We start from the raw sequence: 13,578 nt of genomic DNA, 5'->3' as shown, positions 1-13,578 counted from the left end.
GTGTCATATACACATCCTTTTCAAGTTTCCCGTTAAGGAAAGCTGTTTTGACGTCCATCTGCCAGATTTGATAGTCATGAAATGCAACTATGGCGAGCAAGATCCTGATGGACTTAAACATAGCTACAGGAGAAAAGGTTTCATCATAGTCAACACCATAAATTTTGTGAAAACCTTTAGCAACTAATCACCCCTTGTATATTTGTACGTTACCATCCGTTTCAGTTTTCTTTTTGAAAATGCACTTGCACCCTATAGGTTTAACCCCTTCGGGTGGGTCAATCAAAGTCCATACTTGGTTTTCATACATGGAATCCATCATAGATCTCATGGCCTCCGGCCATTTCTCAGAGTCTGGGCTCGTCACCGCTTCTTGATAAGTCCTAGGCTCATCTTGATCTATAAGAAGAATGTCACCATATGTTGTAATGAGAAATCCATATCTCTCAGGTGCATGGCGTTCTCTTAAAGATTTGCGCGGTGGTTGTGTTTCTACAGTAGTTACTTGTTCCTCAATTTCTTGTGGAATTTGATGCCGTTCTATCTCTGGTTCAGTGGTATTTTGTGATTCTCGAATTTCTTCAAGTTTAATCTTTCTCCCACTTCCTTTTCTAGAAACAAATTCTCTCTCTAGGAAGACACCAGTCCGAGCAACAAACATTTTGTTCTCAGTGGGATTAAAGAAATAATATCCTTTGGTTTCTTTCGGATACCCCACAAAAATACAGCTTTTAGATTTGGGTTCAAGCTTAGTAGACGTCTGACGTTTAACATAAGCTTCGCAACCCCAAATTTTCATAAAAGACATACTGGGACGTTTTCCAGTCCACATCTCATATGGCGTCTTTTGAACCGATTTAGATGGAACACGATTTAGTGTGACAGCAGCTATCTTAAGTGCATGTCCCCAAAAGGAAGTCGGTAGATCAGCATAACTCATCATGGATCGAACCATGTCTAACAGAGTTCGATTTCTTCTCTCAGAAACTCCATTCCATTGAGGAGTAAGTTGTGAGACAATCCCACATTCCTTCAAAAGATCATCAAACTCTAGGCTCAAATACTCTCCACCTCGACCAAATCGAAGTGTCTTGATAGTTTTGCCTAGTTGATTTTGTACTTCATTTTTGAATTCCTTGAACTTTTCAAGGAACTCAGACTTATGGCACATGAGATAAACATACCCATATCTACTGAAATCATCAGTGAAAGTAATGAAGTAGTGAAATCCACCTCTAGCCTGTGTATTAATTGGTCCACATACATCAGAATGTATTAGGCCCAATAAATCACTAGCTCGTTCACTTTTACCAATAAAAGGAGATTTAGTCATTTTTCCCAATAAGAAAGATTCACATACTTCAAATTGTTCAAAAACAAATGAATCCAAGAGACCATCTTTATGGAGTTTGGATTGCGTTTCTCACTTATGTGGCCCAAACGACAATGCCATAGATACGTTTGATTTGAGTCATTTATTTTAGATCTTTTAGTATTTATGTTATAAATGGGGTTCATTTGATCTAAAATATAGAGGCCATTAATCAATTGTGTCGAACCATAGAAAACATTATTGAGATAAAAGGAACAACAATTATTCTTAATAATTATCTCAAAACAAATTTTGTCTAAACAAGAAATTGAAATAATGTTTTTAGTCAAACTGGGCACAAAATAACAATCCTATAAACATAAATCAAGTCCACTAGGCAAAGATAAAGTATATGTTCCCACAACTAATGCAACAAATTTTGCTCCATTTCTAACTCGCAGGTCCACATCTCCTTTAGCCAAAGTCCTACTCCTTTGTAGTCCCTGTAGAGAAGTACAGTTATGAGAACCACAACTAGTATCTAATACCCAAGAAGTAGTAGTTGATAAATTAATATCAATAACATAAGTACACAAGCGGGGCGTTACCTTGTTTTGGCCTTCTTGACTTCTTCAAGATAGATAGGGCAGTTTCACTTCCAATGTCCAGTCACACCACAATGAAAGTAGTTTCCTTCTTTAGACACCCCACCTTTAGGTTTTAGTGCAGCCTTTCCTTTTCCAGGCTTGGGCCTACCTTTGCCCTTGGGCTTTGTCTGAACTTTGGCCTTTCCCTTGCCTTTGCTGTTACGAACCATCAGTATGGGCTTGGGTCTAACCTTTTTCATGTTGCCTTCAGCAGTTCGTAACATACTGAGTAACTGTGGTAGAGTCTTGTCAATTTCATTCATATTGAAATTGAGGACAAATTGGCTGTAGATATTCGGCAACGATTGTAGAATAACATCAGTGGCCAACTCTTGGCCCAATGGAAACCCAAGCTTAGGCAGGCTTTCAATATAGCCAATCATCTTAAGGACATGAGGTCCTACTGGGCTTCCTTCAGCCAGCTTACATTGGAATAGGGCCTTAGAGGTATCGAACCTCTCTTGCCATGCTTGCCCCTGATAAAGTTATTTTAGGTGCTCAGTCATATCATAAGCAACCATGTCCTCATGTTGCTTCTGAAGCTCAGGATTCATAGTGGCAAGCATAAGACATCCAACGTCTACCATGTCATCGAGATGCTTCTTGTAAGCATCTTTATCATCCCTTGAGGCATTAGCGGGTGGTTCATTAGGAAGTGGTTGTTCAACGACATATAATTTTCGTTCTTGTTTGAGGACAATCCTCAAGTTACGAAACCAGTCAAGAAAGTTCAAACCATTCAATTTGTCCTTCTCAAGGACCGATCGCAATGAGAGTGTATTAGTGTTTGCAGCCATAATATATCTACAACTATAAAATATGCGTGTGAGTAAATTTACCAAGTTTATATCAATCATTAATAGAACTTTATTAAATGATGTTCCTACTATTTTATTTCAAAATTAATAACCTTCATATATTAATTTCAGAAAGACTTTCTCGAAAGTATTTCTAGTCGGTTAAGGATCCATATCTCACCTCCTCTTAAGTCAGCTTTGGCTTTACTCTCAAGATTATGTTATTAAGGTAAGCAACACTTGCTAATTACATCATATGTAACTCCTAATCATTTTATGATTTATCCAAATTACTTGCCTCTAGGTTTCTAATCCTATTAGAGTAACCTAGTTAAGTCATTAACCAATTTTTAACCAGCAAATATCACTTGTTTATTCTTCGTGTTTAACCAAGATAAATACTAGTACTTCGCTTTGGCATAACCTACACAGTATTGATCGAGGCCTTAACGAGGAAAAAATTGGAAGGCTATGTTGACTTTATATTTTAATAGAGGGATTTTATTAAGGTTGTTGCATCTCACCAATTATGGTCTACTTTAGTCCTTATAGTCTTTTAATTGATCTAATCAATTAATGGGGTTTATTATTATCAAATTTTAAAATTGGCATGCTTTAGACATCCATAGCATTTCATACATGAAGAAATAAAACAATAAATAAATGCAATAATTATAGCCCATAAACTAAGGTGGTTCAACCCAAGCCAATGAGAGAACCAAAAGGAAACCTAAAGGTGTAAGCCGTTTCACAAGCTATCGGTCCACACTAGTTGGCCCATCTTCCTTCTCGTCTAGCCCACAGGAACTCTTGCAAATTATAATATGCAGAAACTCATTTTACATACGAGGGAGTAAGATGAGAAGAGAAATACAAGAGAATAGTAGTAAGGCACGATACGTAGGCCGTATTTATAAAAATTACAACCTTTTATCAAATGTGTCATTTGATACTTGAATAAGGATCTTTTTAAGAATAATCATATTATTCTCAGGACATTATTATAAAATAGTTTATTTATACACACAGAAAAAAAACTGAAATAATAATGGCAACGCCTTATATTAATAAACATGGTAAATCAATTATGTTATTACAACCATCTCATGATTGATCTTTGGGCATACTCTTACAATAGTGATGGTAAATTTTATGGTTGTATAAGTTTAGAATCTTAGATTTTTATACTTATCTGGTTCATTTGTGATGAAATGACCATTTTGTTCTAGTAGCTTTTAAAAATTTGGTTGGGATATATATTGTCATTGAAAGGTTTGGGATAAATGGTTGATTATGGTATACGTTAGTTGGGGATTACTTAATGATTGAATAAGGTTGACATTTTGAGTTTGTTTTGCTATGGATGGTTGTTGTTTATGTTTGAATTGTGGTGCCAATGAGGGCATATTGGTTAGACACATAAGTTGATTGTGAGTTTGTATGTTTTATAGTTGTAATACCTTATAGCTAGGGTCGGTTGTCTGGACCAAGTATAGGGTGTTATTTAGAGGCTTTCCCTCCTCATTTGTAATGTAACACCCTAACCCATATCCGACACTGGAACAGGGTTACGGAGCATTACTGGATTATAAATCAAACAATCATGCATTTCATATTCATTTCAAATTCAAAACAAAAACCATTCAAATTCATTCATATAGTTCCTAATACGAGCCCTCGAGGCCCAAAATAAACATTAAAAATTGTTCAGGACTAAACCAAGTACTCAAGGAAATTTTAGGAAAAACATTTCAAAGTGTAGGGGACACACGCCCGTGTGGCCAGGCTGTGTGTCTCACACGGCCAAGAGGCACGTTTGTGTCTCAGGCCGTATGGACATTCGAAATGGGGCTACATGCCCGTGTCCTAGCCCATGTCCAAACTAGTGAGCATACTGACTTGGGTCACATGGCCAGACCACACGCTTGTGTGTTAGGCCGTGTACCCTTCAAAATGGCCTCACACGTCCGTGTGCCAGGCCGTGTGTTAGGCCGTGTAAAAATTGGAGGGTATACTGACTTGTGCCACACGGTCAAGCCACATGCCCGTGTGCTAGGCCGTGTGAAGCTACTAACTTAATTTCTAAGGAAGTTACAAGGGACACACGGCCGTGTCACCTGGCCGTGTGTCACACACGGCTGAGACACACACCCGTGTAGACAAGAATAGGCTATTTTTCAAGCGATATTTCTCACCCAGATTGGTACCAACCTACACACATCAATATGCATATAACCATGGCCTAAATATGATATTACATGTAATAATATCACATACCATCATGATACATATAGGCTCCTCAAATGACCACTCATAATCATGCAAACTATGTCTCTAAATATACCTAATTGGTCAAACACATATATGCAATCTTTGTGCCTAAAACTTAACATGTATGCCACTTATAAATCTCAACCATTTGGTACCCAAAATACCAATTCACAATCAAGTCATTTTGCATAGCAACCATACATCATATACTATAAGGCTATTTACATATTTACAATTCAAAAGATATGTCCACAAAACAAGCCAAATCAAATGGCTAATACAAAAATAGACATATAGGCTTCCATTAGCCAAAAAGACCTATACATGTCATTTAACCCAAAATATAATGTCAAAAGTACCAAAATAACGTTTGGTAGTGTGATGCGATCTCCGACAACTTCCAATCCTAATGAGCTTTTGAAACACTATAAAACACGAAAAAATAAACAGAGTAAGCAATTAAGCTTAGTAAGTTCGTATAACACAGAATTAAACTTACCATTTAACCCCAAATTTAGGTAAGTAACCCAAATCATAACACAATTCAATTTGACCAAAGCCTATCACATAACCATTTACCAAGTTAGCCATGTATTTATATAAAAATTGAGAAGCATGTATGAATTCAATAATTATTAAATTCCATGTACATGTAACATTTATACCGTGTATCCGTATATCATACATAGATCATTTCCATGTAAATACATGTACTAGTTCGTATCGAACTTGTATAATCTCGTAATAACACTATGCCCGTTGAACCACTTAAAATATCGTTAGATACGCAGGTGGTACACACGATGTGTACTGAATTGTAATCCGTCAATTCCTATACATGTATGCTCATACAAGCGATATACGATAAGCTCCTCCGAGCTGAATAACGGTAAGCTCATACGAGCTGAGTATCGGTAAGCTCATAAAAGCTGGAATCGGTAACCCTAATGACATGTCATTTGTATCCTACGAATTCCTAAGGTTCAAATGGGGCTCAGTATTCTTCATATGTCGTCGGTTATGCACTTGATAATTATACATAATAATTAAACCATTCACATTATCATTTCCCCAATTTAATTCCGAATGTTGCTTTTCTTGATCTATATAATCAAATTTAACTAATTTAAGCATCATTCTATTCAAATTAACCGAAATTCATGTTATGGAAAAATGACCATTTTGCCCTTATACTTTTACCTTATTTACAATTTAGTCCTTAGGCTCGTAAAATGAAATTCATGCAATTTTAGCCACACCTAAGCCTAGCCGAAGTTTATATGTGCTTATAGCAGCCCATATATTCCACAAATTCACACATTTACCACACATTTTCGTATTTCACAAATTAACCCCTAATTGACAATTTCAACAAAATCACTTAACAAAAGTTGTTTATTTAACAACCCAGATTCATTTTCTTCCATTAAACTTCAAAAAATTAACAAATTCATCAATAGATTGCAAATAGCCCTCTAGTTAGCTAGGTTAAGCTACAACGATTCCAAAAATATAAAAAACAACAAAAATGGGACAAAGGATCACTTACATGCAAGGGATTTTGTGGCTGAAAAATTCAAGCTCTCAAATTTCCATTCTTTGCTGTAAATTTTGATGCATGCAAGAATGAAAGAGATGACCATTTGTGTTTTATTTAATTTTTTTTATCTTTAATTGCCTAATTACCTTTTTACCTTTATCTAACTTTAAAATTTACTCAATTACCAAGCCATGCACACCCACTAACTCATTTAATGGTCTAATTGCCATATAAGAACTTCCACTTTAAGGTTCTATAGCTATTTAACTCCTTTAGCTAATAGAACGCAACTTTTGCACTTTACGCAATTTAGTCCTTTTTCACAAATTGAGCATAGAAACGGTAAAATTTCTTAAAAATTTTTTTATAACATAATTCTGTCATGCTTTAGATCATAAAATAATATTAAAATAAATTTTTTGACTTCAAATTTGTGGTCCCGAAACCACTGTTCTAATTTTACTGAAAACGGGCTGTTACATGTAATCATTTCATTCTTTGAGTTAAAGAATACTTTTGAGAGTATTTACTCAAAAACTTGGTGTGTTATTCTTTTCTTGTGTCTTTTCTGTTTGAATTCAAGTCCCTTTGTCTTTTTGAGTTGCTTCTACTTTATTTTTGTGCCTTAGAGAAACTTCATTGTGAAATCTCATTTTCGAGGGGTAGCCTAAGGCTACGCAGTTTGCTAAACTAAAGTTCTAGCCCTGTGACACTTGTACGTGGATGACATATCAACATTTAATTAATTTTTTAAAACTAAAGAATATTTTTAAAAATTAAAAAACATTGAAATTATTTAAAAATTATAAAAAATATATTTTGAATATTTTAAAAAATTTAATTAAATGCTAACATGTTATCTACGTGACAATCCACATGTATGCCACGTCACAAAGTTAATAAATGTTAACTTTTCCATCCATTTTGGGGAGATTTGACAAAAAATGCAAGTTCAAGAGCTAAAAGAGATAAAAATTTAAATGGAGGGTTAAAATAACTTTTTATTGTAAAGTTGGAAGGCCAAAAAAATCATGATGCCTAAAATTTATTTTTTATTTATTTTGTTCATTTGTGTTATATTCGTATTAAAGATACTTATATAAAATTTGATATGTTAATAATTTTAAATGTTTATTTGGCTTAGGGGGTGTTCATAGTTTGGTTAAAACTGAATTAACTGACCAAACCGATCTAATTTGATTAATCGGTCGGTTTCAATTGGAGTTCGGTTAATGATTTTTTAAAATTTCAGTTAATTCGGTTCAAATTTGAGTAATTAACGAAAATAAATAATAAATAATATATATAATTATTAAATTTTTGTTTGGTTGTTAACTTTCAAGATTTATGTAGTGTTTTTAATGTCTTATTTGTTCCATTTAAAGTTTTTGAACTATTAAAAAAAAGAAAATGAACATGAGCAATGTATTTTTATATGTTTTATACTTATTTTAATCAAAAGATAAAAAACATATAAATTTTGGTTAACCGATCGAATTAACCGAAATATTTCGATTCAGTTAACGTATTTGAAAAGAAATTCAATTCGGTTAACGGCTAAAGATTTTTACATTTCGGGTAATTTGGTTAATGATAATTTAGTTCGGATATTAACCAAACCGACTGTTTGAACACCCTTAATCTGGTTAGATTATGGTAAGAGTTATGTACATAATGAATGAAACAATTGTAAATAAATGATATAATGACATATTTGGCCCTTTAACTTTATAAAAAAGATTATTTTAGCCACATATTTAATTTTTCGGCTCTTTTGGACATTGAACTTGTATTTTTGTCAATTCACCCTAAAATTGATGGAAAAGTTAATCTCGGTTAACTTTATTAACATGATATCCACTTGTATGTCACATCAACAATTAATTGATTTTTTATAAAAATTCAAAAATATAAAAATTGAAAAGTTAAAAAATTATTAAAATTATTAAAAATCATAAAAATATAAAATTTATTTAAGAATAAAATTATAATAATATTCTATAATTTTATAATTTTCAAAAAATTACTGACATATCATACACATGGACTACCACGTTAGCAAAGTTAACAAACATTAAATTTTCCATTTATTTCAAGTGTTTTGATAAAAAAATAGTTTAAGGGCTAAAAGAGGAGAAAAGTTAAATGAAAATTAAAATATTTTTTATAAAATTAAAGGGCCAAATAAATTATTATGCTAAAATAAATATCACATAAGAATTATTTATGACTATAAAACCTTATTTAGAGAATCAATCCACTAGAACAATAATTTAAGTCTAACCCTTTTCACTTAAATTGCAGCCTCACCTATATACGACTTAATTTAATTCATACACTAATTTTTCAATCACTTAACAAGTATTTACATTAAGCATCTAATAGTGATAGCAAATATCACACGATAGTTCCCAAGACGAACAAAACTACTCAAAAAATATTGAGCTTAATCACTCTATCGAACCATTCACTCATCATCCATCATATAACCTTATCTTCAACACAACACGCCGCTTCCTTTCAAATTCAAAACCACCACTTTATCTCTTCCATCTCACACGAGATAATGCCAAGTTTCCAAAACTGATAGGAATTTTCTTTAAAACTTAACCCTTCGAAAGAGATCTTCTCCTTGTTTCACAAGCTCGAAGAGTCTTTATATAGGTTCTTTGTGACACCCCAAACTTGGTTGAGACGGTCCGACCTGAATTTCGAGCGACACATTAGTTATTGAGGTGACTCTTCAATAAATATCTATAATTCACATCAGCCATCTTTACTCACCATACATATACAGAATATTTCATATAAGCATTTAGTCCCAAGAGCATGCTTTTCTAAATTAAACAACAAGGCATATAATCAGTGGAATAAAGCGTACCTAAACTTTGGCAAGCTCTACTAGCTGCAAAATATCTTGTTAGTTCAAATAAGTAGTATCATATAATTTAAGCAGCAATTTCAACGAAACAAGCAAACACGGAGATTAAAAAGTCCCAAAAATTAAACCGTCAGAAAAGTCCATTTACAACCCTTGAATTTTTTTTTTATAAATTGTCCAAAATTATCTAAGTCTCTAGCTTGGAAATGTCACACATTGCCTTCTTGGGGTTTTATTAGCTCGGCGCACATACTGTAGAAAAAAAGTTTGTGCGATGGATCACTGAACTGCCACCCTCCTCGCTATCCCACGCACTACTTATCTGATAGGAAAGAAAGTAAAGAGATGAGCTTCATAAAGCTCAATGAATACACATGTGTACAGCACAAGAAATCACATCAATAAACCACATACCAAATAGCCCACGTATATACAGGTCACATATAACAGTTTGCATTTAAACAGTTTTACATGTAGGTGGTTCGCATATAATCTATTCGCATATCATTAATTCACATATAATCAATCTCGTTTAGTTTAGTGATATATTGGCAATTCGTAAAAAAGAAACATAATTAAATAATATACTCATTGGATAAACGGATTTCCCAAAACACACCCTAAGACTCATAAAGTCACTCAAATCGCCATATAAGTGTAGTACGAATGCTCATACTCTCCTAAAAACACAGCCTTGCGATCCTTGGTGAATGGAACATTGTTCGGCATTCCCTTATTTCTCCATCGAATCACTGGGCCACAATGCCCCGTCACATAATATAAGTGAGCACTCATAATCACATGACATGCCAACTATATCTAATGATTCCAAAAAATCACAATACCAACGTATCGCAGAATATTATGCATAAAAAAAACAGAGCAGTAGGCTTAGGGTTCGCACACCGCATATATACATTTATATATAATAGGTAGTATAAAACCTTTTTAATGCAAAAGTGCATATATTATTTATAGTAAACCCACGCATGCATACATATAATATAAAACCATTTTTGATGCAAAGATATGTTCATATATTATTTATAATATAAACCTGCACATGCACTCATTTAATTCAAAACCCCTTTTAATGCAAAGATACATGTATTGTTTATATTAACTTGCACATGCATTTATTATATGTAGCAGATCTCTTTCACAACATATATATTATTTTATTTAGGAGCCACCAACACCTATATAGAACATGTATAACAGTTCGCACAAATCAAAACATTAAGCAGTAAGCTCGCACACCGCATATATACATTTAAAAGGTTCGCACAACACATAGAAGAGGTTCCCACATTGCATGGAAGAAGTTTCGCACAATGCATATAATAAATACACAACCTTAAGATAGGGTTTGCACGTCTTACTTGACTTCCAGTTGTGCGCAACCTCATTTTTCAAGTGCAGTACAGAGTACTCACCTTAGTTCACCACAAGGTCAACTACGTGACCTTCTGCTTGCCTTTGTCTCTACTCGTCGATGCTCCACCAGCGTTCTCTGCTTCGCACAAAAACATACACATTACTTACCGTTCGAAATAGTTTAACACTTACTCTACTCAACTACAACTCACGACCTATGCGATCTCTACTGGACTCACACAATATATTTACTTAACCTTCCTACCTGGCAGGTATTAACAGACCTAAGCTTATTAACTAAGTGTGATCTAAGTCAACACTTATCTTTCAAAACGGTTACTGTTCATCATAGTCCTAAGAACACAGTCAAACAGTTTATGCTTCCAGAAAAATGTTGTTAAATCTGATCGTAAAACCTCTTGATCTCTTCAAAACTCATTTGAAAATCATTCGAAAATCATTTTAAAGAACATGTACGAGCTTCGTCTACCTTGATCTAACACTTTCTCAAAACCGAACCATTTAAAACCAAAGTTTACTCATCTTTCATGCTTAGATCAAAGGGAACTCACTAAAAACATTTAATGCAGTTTTGACATACTAAAACAGAGTTTTTACCCTCAACTTTGCTAACTTTCGCGATGCCAAGCAGTCCGCACAATAACTGAACCGATTTAGAAGATAGATAGATGGATGATTTTCTTGAATAAACGGAGAAGAAAAGTGTGTTTGCATGCCAAGAAAAAATGAAGAATGCAAAGAACTTTGAGAGAAAAATAACTACTAGATGAAACTAATTTTGAAATGCAAAGAATGAGAAAAATGAAATGAACGTGAGGAAGAAAGATAAGCAGTGAAGGGTTTTTATAGTCAAACTCGTACCTAGAACTAGATTATCTACTCTATAAGCCCTTCCTATTTTTACCCTTATTTTAACGACTCCCCATTATCCATTGGTTCTAATTTACCGATTTAGGTTCTCCAATTTAACTAGTATTCCAATTTGGTCCTACTTATTAACACTATTTCTATTTATTTTATTATAAGCCTATAATTTAATGCTAATTCTACTGACCCGGTATTCACAATGTGACATTCCTATTCTTGGACCTAAATACATAATATTTTATTTGTAATTTACAAATATGAAGAATGAATACAACAAGTGTAACCTTGCTTATCCGTCTCGAAGTATAATTCAAGAGAGAGGTATTGAAATATTTTCACGCCTCAATCAAAATTTTTCTTTAATAAAATATTCATTTTAAAATATATTATTATTATAATCAAGTTTAGAATAATTCATATCCACCATAAATCAATTTGAGTCATTTAATGTTTACGGACAAATCCCAATCATAAAATATGGCTTAAAACGAAGTCATTTGAATGGTGAAAATAAAATTTATTCTTAATTTGAAGCTTTAAATATTTTAAATAAAATCATAAAAATAATATAAAATATTTTGAAAGCTTTAAATTCAAACTTAATACTATTTATGTTCCATGTGCTAAAGCATTTTAAACCAATTTCAAATATCATTTCAACTAAAGATACAATCCATAAACATATTCAAAGCAAATCATAAAATAAAACTTGATTAAAAAAATAGAAATGACTTGAATTTCAACTCAAATTTTACAAATACCATGCTCAAATTGGTTACTTATTTACATGCTAAAGTCCAAATACAATAATAACTAATATACATATATTACAACCTCAAATGGCCTATTTTTTTAAATGAATGTTTTAGGTCATTTTTACATTATTTAGAGAAATAGACCGTTGATGTGACAAAAAAGTACGTGTTATAAAAACGCTTTTAAAAACACTTTATACTAAACGTGTTTTCTTTTGATATCTTAACTAAAGTTAAAGCTTACATTTTCTACCCTTTGATCCAAAGTTTGAATCTCCTCCCATGATTATTTGATTATTTTTTCTAATGAATGTTGCTTCAAGTTTTTCTATAAATTTTTAATTAATTTTTAATTAATAAGCATTTTATTTTCAAGTTTTAATTAACAAACATGTTTTTAAGTTTTGTATTTTATTTTTAATTAATAATTTCTTTATTTATATAGAAAATAATAAATATGTAATTATATAATAAAAATAAAATTTTTATATTATTCATTATGTTAAATATATTTTATTTAAAAAAACATCAACTAATTTTTATATTTTTATTTATATATAATATTTTATGTTAAATATTTATTTTTTCACGTATATCGTGAGTATAGTAAATTATAATATTATAAAAATAATTATTCCAAAATTATTATTTTTCACTTATATTGTGGATATAATGAAAATATATTTATATATATATAAATATACTTTATTTTTAAAAACACCAACTATTTTTTTTATATATTTTCTTTATATATAATTTTTATGTTATATGTTTATTTTTTTCACGTATATTGTGAGTATCGTAAATTCTAATATGAAAAATTAATTAATCATTTCAAATATTATTGATTTTAATAAATATAATTTTTATATGTAAATATTTATGTTTTTCCACCTACATTGTACGTATGATAGATTCTAATATTAAAAATTAAATGATTATTTCAATTATAATTTTTTATATGTAAAATATTAAAATACACATACAAAATATATAATACTAAAATTTGTCACTCCCATAATATGGATAGAAAAATAAATATTTCACATATAAAATTATATTCACTAAAGATAATTATATATGAAATAAGTAATTGATTTTATATATTAG

At 31.8% G+C, this 13,578-nt stretch overlaps 1 long non-coding RNA gene across 1 annotated transcript; it reads right to left on the bottom strand.

Moving 5' to 3' along the window:
• Positions 1 to 8,931: 8,931 nt before the first annotated feature.
• LOC128040390 (uncharacterized) lies at positions 8,932 to 11,600 on the bottom strand. The gene is made up of 3 exons (XR_008195033.1): positions 11,444 to 11,600; positions 10,885 to 10,961; positions 8,932 to 9,770 (listed from the first exon to the last, which is right to left on the bottom strand). It is a non-coding gene; the product is annotated as an uncharacterized LOC128040390 (long non-coding RNA).
• Positions 11,601 to 13,578: the final 1,978 nt, after the last annotated feature.

Source organism: Gossypium raimondii, chromosome 4 (genome assembly GCF_025698545.1).
Source record: "Gossypium raimondii isolate GPD5lz chromosome 4, ASM2569854v1, whole genome shotgun sequence".
Classification (NCBI taxonomy): domain Eukaryota; kingdom Viridiplantae; phylum Streptophyta; class Magnoliopsida; order Malvales; family Malvaceae; genus Gossypium; species Gossypium raimondii.
Note: the sequence above shows the minus strand (reverse complement) of the source record. Positions and strands in the feature narration are given on the sequence as shown.